The 13,586-nt window shown below is 35.8% G+C and overlaps 1 protein-coding gene across 3 annotated transcripts in view; it reads right to left on the bottom strand.

The window, feature by feature from the left end:
• Positions 1 to 10,881, bottom strand: part of LOC113115683 (raftlin-like) — a 95,693-nt gene extending 84,812 nt beyond the window's left edge. The window contains exons 1-2 of one of the 3 annotated variants that reach the window (XM_026283225.1): positions 10,693 to 10,876; positions 10,423 to 10,586 (exon numbers count right to left, since the gene is read on the bottom strand). The gene's annotated coding sequence lies outside the window, so the exon portion shown is untranslated. Of the gene's footprint in view, positions 1 to 10,422 lie in introns of all 3 variants that reach the window. The other 2 variants (XM_026283226.1, XM_026283227.1) reach the window with 2 other exon arrangements.
• Positions 10,882 to 13,586: the final 2,705 nt, after the last annotated feature.

Here is a 13,586-nt window from a genome sequence, read left to right as displayed (position 1 = left end):
TGTAATGTTTGAACTTCTGTTATTGTTAATTAATTTCATAATGCATTCTGTTTCACATGATATTATTCAAACAATAGTAGGCCATAAACAGTATATACTGCAGGGTATTCAGTTCCAAATATAGTCCATCGTTTGTACTTGTTATTGCTTGTCAGTGGCAGGTGGTGCTAAAGGGGAGAGACATTCTCATTCTGTTCTCATTCTATTTTATAATGACATTCACTTTTTATTCAACAACAATTTGCATATGCTGTAGTCATCAATACTTTTAGTCACTGTACACAGTATGCAAGGTCCCGCTTTGTGTTTAATATGCTTAGGGCTTCATCTGTCTGTCTGGCACATTTTTTAAATATTGCATATATCTTTTTAAGGTTTAGATGTCAGCTCAGCAGTACACTAGCTTATAGATGACCTTAAACCTAATAGACAAGGACTACAAAACTGCAAAACTCCAATTTCGATTTCAATCTCATTACGACTAACTCCACTCACGTTCTGCTTTCTTTCAGGTGTTTCCCATGTGGAAAGTAATCTGTCCGTTTTCTCATGTACCACATTAATTTGCCCAGGCGTGCACTGCAAAAAACTGTGCGCTGCTGTTCTACAGTTCCTTTCAGCCAGGTACTGGCTCATCCTGTGCTTGTTTGGCAGAAAGCAAGCAGAAAAAGACCCAATTAAGGGCACACTAGATTACGAAATCAGCTACTAAATAAATAAATAAGAGGCATAAATGGGCTTCAGCACATCATGGGAGCCCAATCTTTCAGCTGGCAGGCTGGGAATTAACACGTCCAGCCAGCGAGAGGCCAAAAGTGCTCTCTGTTCATCAGCCAAAGCACCTTCCTTTTCCAAATCTAAAGTGACAGCCGCCGACAGTCGCAAGCGGATCAGAAGGGTGCAGGTAATATCCCATTGTGGCCAGCTGATTAAACCTAGGGTGGGCCATTGATGAAGAATACTCTCTATTATGTTCCTGTCTAATTACAGCGGCCGGGAAGCATAATCTGAGAGGCGGCGACGGCCGAGGGTTCTAGAGAATACACGGTTAATGAGGTGAGCCGCTCGAATGAAAAGGTGAGAATCAATCACAGAAAATCAAGGAGCAGATTGCTCATTAGGAGTCAGGATAATGCACAGCGTGCCGGAAACTCCAGCGGCAGGGCGACTTTAATTAGGGTCCAGACGAGAGGCCATGCAGATTTATGAACGCTGTCAAAAGAATCACTGTTTCTAGTGACGTGGACGTGAATGGATGCGTTCGGCTATCCGTGGCTGAATCCAATCGGGGAAATGGCATCTCGGGTACAACGGTCATGCATCAGCAATTGGATTTTTCTAATCTGATCAATTGAACAAATGAAGTGCGGGAAGATTTTAGACTTGTAGTGATTTTTTGGCTTGGGGAGTCAACATGAAATGGGTGCACGACTGATTTTAATTCGGTAATGGCACGTTTCTGAGTGAAACAGGCTGTTTAATGAGAATTAAATGAAAGGTAGGACTTTTTGTCCATTGGTAATTGATTGGATTGTGAAAAGTGTGCTTTTTTTAAGCTGATACTTTTATTCAGCAAGGATGCTTTAAATTTAAAATATATGAAGGTAAATGTATTTATAATATTGCAAAATATGCTTTTCTGACTTTCTATCCATAAAATGTTCATGGTTTCCACAAAAATATTAAGCATCACTTTTTAAACACTGATAATAATTAAAAAAAAATGTTTCCTGTGCAGCATATCAGAATGATTTCTGGAGGATCATGTGACACTGAAGACTGGAGTAACGATGTTGACAATTCAGCTACGCATCACAGGAATAAATTACATTTGAAAATAAATTGCTATAAAAAATTGCTATTTGAAATTGTAATACTATTTCAAAATTGTACTGTTTTTGCTGCATTAAAAAAATATATATGCAGCTTTTGTGATCAGAAGAAACTTCATGTGAGTTAAAATGGAAAGTCACTTTAGAAGAAGAGCATTTTATTAAATTGAGTTAAAAGGATTACAAGTTTTTTATCCAAAATCAATCAATCAATTATTGATATATAACCCTGGACCACAAAACCAGTCATAAGTCACATAGGTATATTTGTAGCAATGGCCACAATAGCCAACAATACATTGGATGGGTCAAAATGATAGATTTTTGTTTTATGCCAAAAATCATTAGAATGTTAAGTAAAGATTGTGTCCCATGAAGATATTTAGTAAATTTCCTACCATAAATATATCAAAACTTAACTTTGATGAGCAATATGCATTGCTAAGTACTTCATTTGGACAACTCTGAAAGCCATTGTTTGCCCCTTTAGAGATGTGAGATTTTCAAATAGTTGTATCTCGGCTGAATGTTGTCCTATCTTAACGAACTATATATATATATATATATATATATATATATATATATATATATAATTGCATTATATATTACTATTTAAATTTGCACATTAGACCAGGAATATTCATAAAAACAATTCAACTGTCAATTTTGATTTTATGTTGGATCATGATAATTCATGTATTATAGAACCTGAATGTTAAAGATGTTTTGACTTGGTAAACAGTATGTTTGTCTGTTTCAAATATCACTCTCTTCTGATATTTTTCAATCAGATGGAAAAACAACAGACTGCCCCTAAAATAGCCGTCTTTGACATTACCTCAAGAAGCACAAAGTGGCTTTTTCAGACATCGCTCCATGTTTTGAGCTCACACATGCTCTCTCTAGAGGCAACAGGCGAAGCGTGTGCTCCGTCAGAGAGAGAAACCAAGCAAAATAAAAAACGAGAGGGGTGGTGCGGCGCGTGAGGAAAACAAAGTTGGTTGGAGGGTCTGATATTTGCATAGCTGATAGAGACGAGGAGGGGGGCCATGAACGAAGAGGCGAGGTATTTTTAGAGCTGACGGAAGAAGTGGGAGATGTTTATGATTTCAGAGTGACTACTCCCTCCCCGAGGCTCTGCTTCACGCTACAAGCTTTTGGCAGAACTGACTCTCTAGTCAACCTGGCAACAGCTCCCTCATGCACTGTAGACTGACAAGAAAAGAGTTCACTTCCAGTATACCATTGCACGGTAGTCTAAATTGAAAGACCAAAAAAAAAAAACGTTCTCCTGTGACTTTTCAGAACGTGAAACTGATGAAAAAGAAAATCCTGGCAGGCCTTTTGATGAACGTTCATTTGTTCCTCAACCTCTCTGTGCTTAGCAAGCGCCTTATATCTTGAGCGTCAGGAAATGTTTGCAAAAAATTATAATTTTCCCAGCAACAACCCATCGGTGAGAAGCGATGAGCCGTATGTGATGACCCCGCTCGGTTTCAGCATTCCTCACTGCTCTAATTCAATAACTGTCTGCAAAGGACACAACTTCAATGTCACGGTTTGTGGCTCCGTTCAAAGCTGCGGTTCAGCTCGTGTTTAGAGATGCATTCCCTCAAAGAGAGACTCACAAACACTACTCTCCATTTGACCCATTTTCTTTAATGTGGCAAATCAAGCACAAGGCATGGTTTCCTGACTCATGTTTTTTGCTCTCCTGGGGTAGGAATGAGGCCGTCTCCCTGTTTGGACTTCCTCCTTCCTTCCTGGACGTCCTGGTCTCAACAAAGACCCCTCACCTGAGCAGGACATTGTGAGGGAATGTGAACACACTTGAACAGACAATGTCAGTGTCAAGATCCAAACAAGACAGAAGACACAGTAAAAGCATTAGATTAGTAATCTAAAAATGCTAAAAACAGATAGAGGGATTTTTTTGAGGGGGCAGATGAATTAGGGAAATTTTTACTTTTAGCCCCATATGAACCATAATGGAAAATGTTACTAAAAGTTAAAAATAATTATATGTGTGTGTTTAATCAGTGGCACTGTTTAATATCATCAGGTATTTGTTTTTATATTTTATGATGTTTTTTTTTTTTTCAAACCATTTTTTTTATTGCAAAAACATCTTAGTACTTCGGAGTTTTTTTTTTTTTTTTTTTAGCATTTTTGTCAGGTCATTTGTGTCAAAGGTTAAAAGGTTCAGTCAAAGCTTATAAGCTAGTTATTAAATGTCTTATTTTCAATAATGTTATTTTCATAGGAGCCTGATAAAAATGCTAGTCTCAAAGTAAAATCTTTGTTTTACAAATAAACTGTATATAAATCATCATAGTGTTATTTATGCATAAATATACTTATATCATGGTAAACATAAGCAATACTCTCAAAAAATTCCTAATGAAAAAATGCAGAATTGTTATAATTTTCTGTTAAACTATGTTAGATAAGGTTGAGCAGTTAGCAAAAACATCTAATTAACTTATCAAAGATTAAAATAAATAAATAAATACAAATTATTATGGTTAAGAAATAAATGCAAATAGATTTAATGGAATAATTCGGAGAGCCAAAAACTCAGATTTGGAGGAGGGGAAGATTTTCAGAAAATGAAGGCAACATTTTCTGAAAATCTTCCCCTCCTCCAAATCTGAATTTTTGAGCTCTCCGAATTATTTCATTAAATCTATTTGCACTTTAAGATTTTCAGAAAATGTTGCCTTCATTTTCTGTATTCCTTCACAAAGCTATCGTATGCCAAAATACAGAAGACCAAGCTTTCCTCTGAGGACTCACTTCCCGGGTAAATATAATGTCAAGTCTAAACAAAATGTCACAGCAAAATTTAGACAATAAAACTGGGGTTAATTGGTGTCTTGGGAAAGCGTTGCTACTGTATGTCCTTACAAGCTCCAGAACCTTGTGTTCCTGGCCACTGCTTCACTGCTTGCTCATAGATAATTAGAAGAAATAGGAACCCAGGTACAATAAAAGCCACAATTATAGATTGAATCCAATTTCAGACACACTGCAACTCGTCTGACAGATTGTCTCTTTAAAATCCCTTTCACTGCAGCCCTTCGGATGGGGGGTTTGAGGGAGGGGGGTACTTTCCCTTTTGTTCAGCATGAACCTAGAAAACCCATCCGCTCAGCATCCAAGGTCTGGGCATGGACTCGCTGGAAACCCAGACACAGCGGATGGAATTGCCATGGGAACAGGCCCCTTGACAACGATTTCATACCCAAGAGAAGAAAAGAGAGCAATATCTCCCCAGTCTGTTTCTTTCCCTTTATTCGCTTTCTTTGAGATTCTCTCTCATATTCTCCTTCTCTCTCATCTTCGCTTTCTCTTGCTTCCACTCTTTCTCTGATTCTAATTTGGATTATATGCCTTTTCATTCTTACCAATACAAGACCGATACAATTTGCTTTTTTAAAGAGCTGGGCGATATCACAGTGATTGTAGAATTATGTCACAGATTTTTGCTATAGACTTTTTTTATTTATTGCATTAGTAGATATGAGTAGATTACATGGTTTATATTATTATATTTTGTGAAAAAAAAAAATAATAATAATTATGTGGAGACAAAATAATTATGGGGAAAATGCAGAGCAACGTCAGTTAAAATATTATTTTAAATCATTTAATTGTTTCTTAATTTTAGTTTTTTTCTTGTCGGTTTTTTTAAGGGATAAAATAAGATATTTTTGAAGAATGTTGATCACCAAACAGTTGACAGTAGCCATTGACTTTCATAGTATAGAAAAAATGGAAGTCAGTGGCTAAAGTCAACTGTTAGGTTAACAACATTCTTCAAAATATCTCCTATATTCAACTATTCCTTCAAGTGTTTTATAATATCACATTTCTTTTAAACTGTCACACTTGTTCATTTGTTATGAAAAATCAGATTTTTCAGTTTATTGTGTCCTTCAAATAAAAATAGAAACAGCAAAATACTTCTGTTGAAGTATTACATTTAGAATTTTTATCCTAAAATGGGCATTACCTGTGGTCACTGAATATATAAACAATTTTTATAATAATAATAATAATAATAATAAAATGAATATATTGTGACTGTACACTTAAAATCAAATGTTCCAAGGTTTCTACAGCAATGCTAAAGAACCGTTTGTGGTTCCCTAAAGTTCTTAAAAGCAATCATTTGAATAATCGAATAAACATTTTCCTTGTACACACTCTTAAAAATAAATGTTCTTTATTGAAAAATATTTAACATACATGGAACCTTTCGACTGCACAAAAGGTTCTTTAGATTTTTAAAATGTTCACACTATATGTTGTTTTAAGAACTGTTCAATGAAACTTTAATTAGGGAACCCAGAATAGTTCTTCAATGGCATCACTGCAAAACAAATCCTTGTCAGTCTTTATTTTTTTAAGAGTTTAAAGAATCTTTTGAGATTCTATTGATGTAAAATGTTCATGGAACTCTCTATGCCAATAAAAACCTTTGTTTTCAAGAAAAAAAGTGATATTTTCTGTCCTAGCACCCACCCCAGTGCCCATATGTGAGACAGTATGCTGTGAAACGTGTGAGACTGTTTTCAATGGAAACAATCCAGTTAATTTGTAAAGTGAGAATTAAATAATTTAGTCTCTTTTGAATCTGTTCCTCTTTTAAAACAAAGCTCAACTTCTGTTGCACTCGAGCAAAGTATCGACATGTCCTTCCCGAACACGACTCAATCAATATCGCTGCAATTTTCCCAGCCACTCGTTACCAAGCGAGACGATGAGTCTTCAAGAAGTATTAAAGCTCTTTTATTCTGCGTGTGTTTTCCTGCAGCGCTTGCATTTTTCCTGCTTTGATTGCTCTGTGTTGTGCCTAGGCATCGCCAGCGGCCTGAATATTTGTGGCAGGAGCTCGTCGCTGCGACAGGAGGGAAGAACCTAATCTACGCTCACATTCAGGAAGCGTAATCTGTTCAAAGTGGCACCTCACGCTGGAGAAGAACAAAAATTACCATTTATCTTCCATCAAGGCGCACAGCTAAAGCTGCGTTTCATCTCCTCAACTGACTCAGCTGCGGAGAAGGTGCCGAATGCGCGGCACAGACAGCGAATGTGACATCTGATTTGTAGGCTGTCTAATCACAGGAGAGAAGATGTACATTTTCTCTCAGAGAGAGCAGAGGAGAGCCTGCCCTAATTGAACGCGAGGAGAAGCCGTTCAGAGATCACAGGTACAGCCAGGCGAATAACACACCGGGCTTTTTGCGCGTCACGTCTCGGAAGGATGTCGTAATTAAGTTTCGAATGCACTCGAAGCGTTCCAATTATCTAAATTAGATTTAATTGAGCACAAGAGAGGATTCTCTGTCCTAATTAGGTTACCAAAATATTGAAGCTTCACGTGTATTAATCATGTTCCTAAAACACCAGCCCAGCTTCCGATGATGATACAGGTAGAATACACAACTGCAGGGGTCATAAAGATGCAATTATCTACACTTTTGCTGCGTGCGACTTATAAGGTGAAGGAAATTACAGATCAAGTTGTTATTCACAAGATTTTCTATGAAAAAGGCCGCCACTGTTAAAGCCAGTCTCAAACATTCCCAGTCTACTTCCAAAAGTCCCAAACATACATATTTTTCATCAAAAACCTAATTATGTTAATTATGCCTTCCACATTAATACCAGTGTTATTTAGGGTGACTAGTACATCATCTTAGTCCTGGCCAGGACTTCTAAAATGCCAAAAATGTCCGGGTTTTGGCTATGTTTTCATATTTGTTGAAGGTAATGAGTAAAAGAAGTCTGAGCAATAAGGTATTATACATAATCGATCAATCGTGATGTGCAAGAAGGTGGGATTTACAGAGAACAGACTCTAGAGACCATTTCTGTAGGAAAATAAAGCCAAAATCTAGACATTTTAGGCAATTAAAAAATCCTGGCAGGGACATGTGTGGGGAAAAAAAAGCATGCATATGGTAATCTGATATATTTGGATATATATTTTACATGTAAAGAGTAACTAATGTTATTAATAATAGCTCTGTTCTTATTGTCTAGTCACCAATAGTCTCATTAGTGTTTAGTAAGTCAAGCACCACTAGTTACTTTAATACTAAACTTAAATATGTTATTTGACCTGTGATGTTTGTTGCTACTCTTTTGCATGATACAATATTTACTTTTTTGCTATACGTTATAATATATTTAAAATTGCATTAAATGTCCTGTTAGATTTACAGTTTTGCACTGTATATGGTAAGGGGACTTACAGTTAACGACTTAACAGGTTTTCATCATGGCATTTACAGCCTTCTACTGTTAAAATTATGATCATTTTTAATGTGCACTTTTTTTTTATCAGTAGTGAGCAAACTTTGAAATGTCACAAGGGCACAGTAAAACAGATTTAAAATCTTACTTTGTTGTTGCAGGTTGTCTACAGAGCAGCACCCAGCTGGAAACAACTCACAGCACCCTCATTGACACTGGCGAGTACCATTCATATTTCTTTTTGAAATTGCACAAAATCGAGTATTTGTTTTTTCTCCCAAGGACACAACCACTGAGCTGTAATAAAAAGGTCCTGCTGATGCACATATGACACTGAAGTCAGCATTTTTCTCCAGTAACTCGCTAATAGCGATAATGCGTGGGGTCGGAGGTGACTAGCCTGTGATATGATGCACCAGATTCCTCCATGACAACAGCAGCTCTGTGTGTCAGCTCCTGAGGCACCCGGCACAGCACAACTCAATGCACACAGCCTCTGAACCACCGTCTGGAATTGATTAATTCTTTTTTCTTACATTCCTTTCTTAAAGGGCGTTCACACTGACAGCTATTTGCGTCTGTAAGACATTCATTTATAATGAGAGTTGGCAATTTCTGGCAATATGACTGACAGGGACTGTTAGCGGGACCGCCTACTAGCATCAACAGCACAATTAGACTGTGTATAGATTAGCATACTAACATACTACTCATACTCTTTCAGTAAAATTCAGTATGCATGCTGTGTACAGTATGCACATGTTCTATATGCATGTAAGAATTATTTGATAAACTAGTACATGAAAATGAGAAGTACTCAAGAAAGAACAGTGCAACAATGCAATGCACTCATCTTGACCTTCCAGTTTTGGCTTTGATTTGTAAAATTTTTTAACTCTTTCTTGACTTATTTGATCAGACTGCCAAAGATGTATATACAAAATTTCAACATTTTAAATTAAATAGCTATTTTTATTTCCAAAATACTATCACACATAATGTAATGAGCGTGTGAAAAAGAATAGTTATATATATATAAAAAAAAAACATTATATATATATATATATATATATATATATATATATATATATATATATATATATATAAATTAATTAAATATAAATAGAAAATAAAATGGCAAGTACAAATGGCACAAATAAAATGGCAAGTACATACAATTTCTAAAATAATTAAATTATAAAAATACAATTTTATTAAAAATATCAATACTCAGAAAAACTACAGTTACATTAATTAACACTAAAATAACAATAAATATTTCATAATGTATAGTTAATATCATAGTGTAAAAAAAAATTATTCCCATAAACTAGCTTTTTTTAGAACATGGCAGGGAAATTTTTGTGCAAAAGCCTAAAAAAGCTTAGAATATTCTCTAAAGGTTATTTTTTTTATGTTTTATGCTATGATCAACAGCAAATTTGTTGGGCTGTTGGTTTATATTTCGGCACTGTTGTTGTATAAGGAAGCCCCACCTACAGTGTAAACTCATTGGTCCAAAAGTATGCTACACATAACAGTAGCTGATAGTAAACTTGTGATAAAACAAAAGTAGCAATAGATATGTTTTTCTTTTGTTGTGATGTACCTCCAAGAGAAACAAATTAACGAAATAGAAAAAGATGTAGGGTGGGGACTTGTTTCTTTCCATCTGATGTTGATTGGATGGTGGATCTGAATGTGAGCTTGCAGCTGACTTAAAGAAAGGGATTTATGCACACTAAATGACTGGAGAAATTTTTTGTTTGACCACAAGACATTTTGACTAAGAGGTCAAAAAATAAAATAAAAGTAGAAATAAAAAATAAAACATGCACAAAAGTACAATTTAGAGAACAGCTGAATTTTAATTGCATACCGACTTTAGTTTAGACATCAAATATCTTCAGATTCAGCATTTTCGCTTTCAGTGTGAACACAAATGATGTTACTTAATGCTGATGTTTGACTTCATGTAGGACACAGTTTAATGCTCCAAAGATATTTAGCTTACATCCTATTCAAGAGATCTCTCACCAAAATCTGCTAACACTTCTTTAAAAAAGCCAATGGTCAAGCATTGAAGACAAGTCTGCAGTTTTCCTGTCAGTATCACACTTTGTACATGTGACTTAAACTAAACCATTGATCTGTGTGATTACAAGCAGCATGCTTTTCGCCGTAGCGCATCACACAGTGGCAAACTTGTGGCTTGTGGCTTCCCATGTTTGATTCTTTATCACAGCACTGTTGTCATGTTTGCTTTCCTCCTAGAGAGACAGCATGCTTCATGAAGCGAGAAAATCAATGGAAACAGACCGCTTACCTGTTGTGGAGCTGTCGACAAGCAGAGGCTGCAAGTTTGAGTCAGCGATCCACTGTACGCCGCTTGAACCAAGAGAGCAGCTCTACGTTTCCCTTTGGATGTGACGGCACAGTAATAAGAAGAAGCGAGGATCCCGATCAGATCAGTCCTCCTGCGGCAGGCAGCTAGTGGAGCGCAGAAAACACACTTTGTGTGCTGCCCTTAGGTCATGCTCAAAGTATGTCTGTGCAATGTTCTGCAAGCTCAGGGAAACCACATCCTCTGACATACCTCCTGTATCCTGCTGCCTGTGTGCCGTCTGTTTCTCTCTCGCTCTCTCTCTCTCTGACTGTCTGAGATGACCCAGAGACAGTTCACGCCCCCCTCTCTCTCTCTCTATCTCTCTCTCTGGGCTTCTTCAGAAACCGACACAGTTCCTGCCCACCGACTGAAGAATCCAACTGAGGAGAAGGAGATAGAGGAGGAGGTGCTGAGTACGAGAGAGAGCAAGAGAGCGCGCGAGAGAGAGAGAGCGAAGGCGAGGGGAAGGGAGATGGATAAAAGGGAGAACAAGAGAGCGGGAGCAGTTATTTTACAAATTACAGGGACATAATAAAGCAATGATAAGAGCTCAGCATGTGGAGGACTGAAAGAGCAAGGAAATAAGCAAAATACTGTAAACAGAGTGAAAATTCTGCAAGGAGATCTCTGTTGTATCTCAATTGTTTCTCCAAGACCTCAAAGAGGTTGAATGGAGAGCAACTTAGTTTGTACCCTCCAAACTGATTTATTTTGTGGAACACTTAAGAATAATTGCATAGCCTTTTTATATGTATCAACGATTATGTGCATGAGCTGCATGGCTGTTGAGCTCCAAAAAGGAAACAAGAGTGATCCATGCAACAGACAATTCAGGTTTGTCATCACAGGAATAAATTCGATTTTTAAATATATTGAAATAGAAAATAGTTATTTTAATTGAAATAATTTTTTTAATTTTTACTGTATTTTTTACATTGTGAAATTATTATTTTAATAAAATGAATGGAGAAATTTGTTGTTTGACCACAAGACATTTTGACTAAGAATTATGAGGTCAAAAAAATTTAATAAAAGTAGAAATAAAAAATAAAACATGCACAAAAGTACAATTTAGAAAACAGCTTAATTTTAATTTCATAACGACTTTAGTTTAGACATCAAATTGTTGAGCTCCAAAAGGGAAACAAGAGTGATTCATGCAACTGAAAATTCAGGTTTGTCATCACATGAATAAATTAGATTTTTAAATATATTAAAATAGAAAATAGTTATTTTAATTGAAATAATGTTTTACATTTTTACTGTATTTTTTACATTGTAAAATTACAAGTATTATAGAATATTTACACAGCATCTTTCTGTATATTAACAATTATTTGCATGACTTGCAGGACTGCTGCGCTCCAAAATGGAAACATGAGTGAAACAAAAGTGATCCATAAAAAACATATCCTACGTTTTCTGTTGAAGTCGAGTCTGAAAATGCAGCTTTTCCGTTACAGGGGTGAATTACATTTTAAAATCAATAAAACAGTTATTTAATTGTAATAGTATTAATAATTATTTATTTAACAATATTAACATTTACAATACTATAGTATATTCATTTACATTATATTACATATTCATAATTGTAATAATTAATAAATAATAATAATAAATTGTAATATATTATTATTTTATAAAAGACTGTTTTACTGTATTTTGATCAAATAAAGGAGGTCAGTATACTTTCTATTATATTTTGTAATATATAGTTCATTCAAGAATATTTGCATGGCTTCTTTCTATATAACAAATGTACATGACTGTTGAACTACTGTATAAAAGGATGAAAACATGCAACCCATGCGTTATATTTTAAATCTACTGAAAGATAGCTTTGTGTAAGAATCAGTATTATGAATACATCTTTCTGTCTACCAAAGCTCACGAAGTCACTGAAGGAGAAACGCCACCAGTTCTTGTAAAAGCAATGGTCCGGATTGAGTACATGAAACAGAGGATGACATTCGAGAGCTTCAAGGAGGTGAGGAGAGACCATATCTCAAATGTGCTCAGATTTGCAATGATACCAAAGCATGCACTCAAAATGACCCTAAGCTAACTTAAATGATCCAGATCACTTGTGCTCTTAGTGTAAGAAACACTTTTCTCTTTTGCTTCTGTTTTCGGAGTTTTGAGAGAAACAAAGCGGGCTTCAGTGAAACGTAGCTGAGCAGTGAAAGAGTGACCTGTGAGCATGCACATTCTCCTCTGGGGAGGTGTTGTGGTGCTGGCTTGTTCTGGGGTGAGAGGGCCTGTATTTTTCATGAACCCCAGACACGGCCCCCCATAGCTGTGAATCCATTATTCAGACCGGTCTGAGAGAAAGGAAACACGACGGCCCCATCAGAATAGCACCATAATCAGCATCATTTTATCCATCACATCTCTATGATGAAAATGACACCGCTGCAGCATTTCATCAGAATTGTTTTAATGGGAAATATTGTCTTTAAGGCACTCGAGAAGATTGACGTTCCCGTTTCAAAGACTGCTGATAATGATTTTATGCACAGCCGAGAACACAACTGACCCCAGGATACAAATTAATGACATGAGCCGAGACGAAAGAATACAAATCTTTCTGAAACAGGAAATCCTTTTGGTGACTGATCCTTGTCTCAAGTACAATCGCTGATAACTACTCATCATGAGGTATGTTGAATTATTGATTACAATATCTGACAATATAATACTTTATATAAAGGGGTGTGTGTGTTTATATATAATATATATTCATGTCTGGATAAACAATTTTTATTTAAAATTTGTTATAAATGTTTATATAAAATGATATTGTAATGTCTATAATTATAATATAATTAATAAGAATTGTAATAGTTTGTGTACACACACACACACACACACACACACACACACACACACACACACACACACACACACACACACACACACATATATATATATATTCTTTTTATTAGACTAGATGGGTACACGTTATACTTGCAAATAAACTGAAATACTTTGATGCATTTTCTGCACATACTGTAAGTCACTTACCAAAGCAAATTATCACAACTAATGAAACATTTTGTAGTAATTATACGAAATGCTCTCAGATTCCTGGACCCCATCGT

The sequence above is a fragment of the Carassius auratus genome, chromosome 16 (genome assembly GCF_003368295.1).
Source record: "Carassius auratus strain Wakin chromosome 16, ASM336829v1, whole genome shotgun sequence".
Classification (NCBI taxonomy): domain Eukaryota; kingdom Metazoa; phylum Chordata; class Actinopteri; order Cypriniformes; family Cyprinidae; genus Carassius; species Carassius auratus.
Note: the sequence above shows the minus strand (reverse complement) of the source record. Positions and strands in the feature narration are given on the sequence as shown.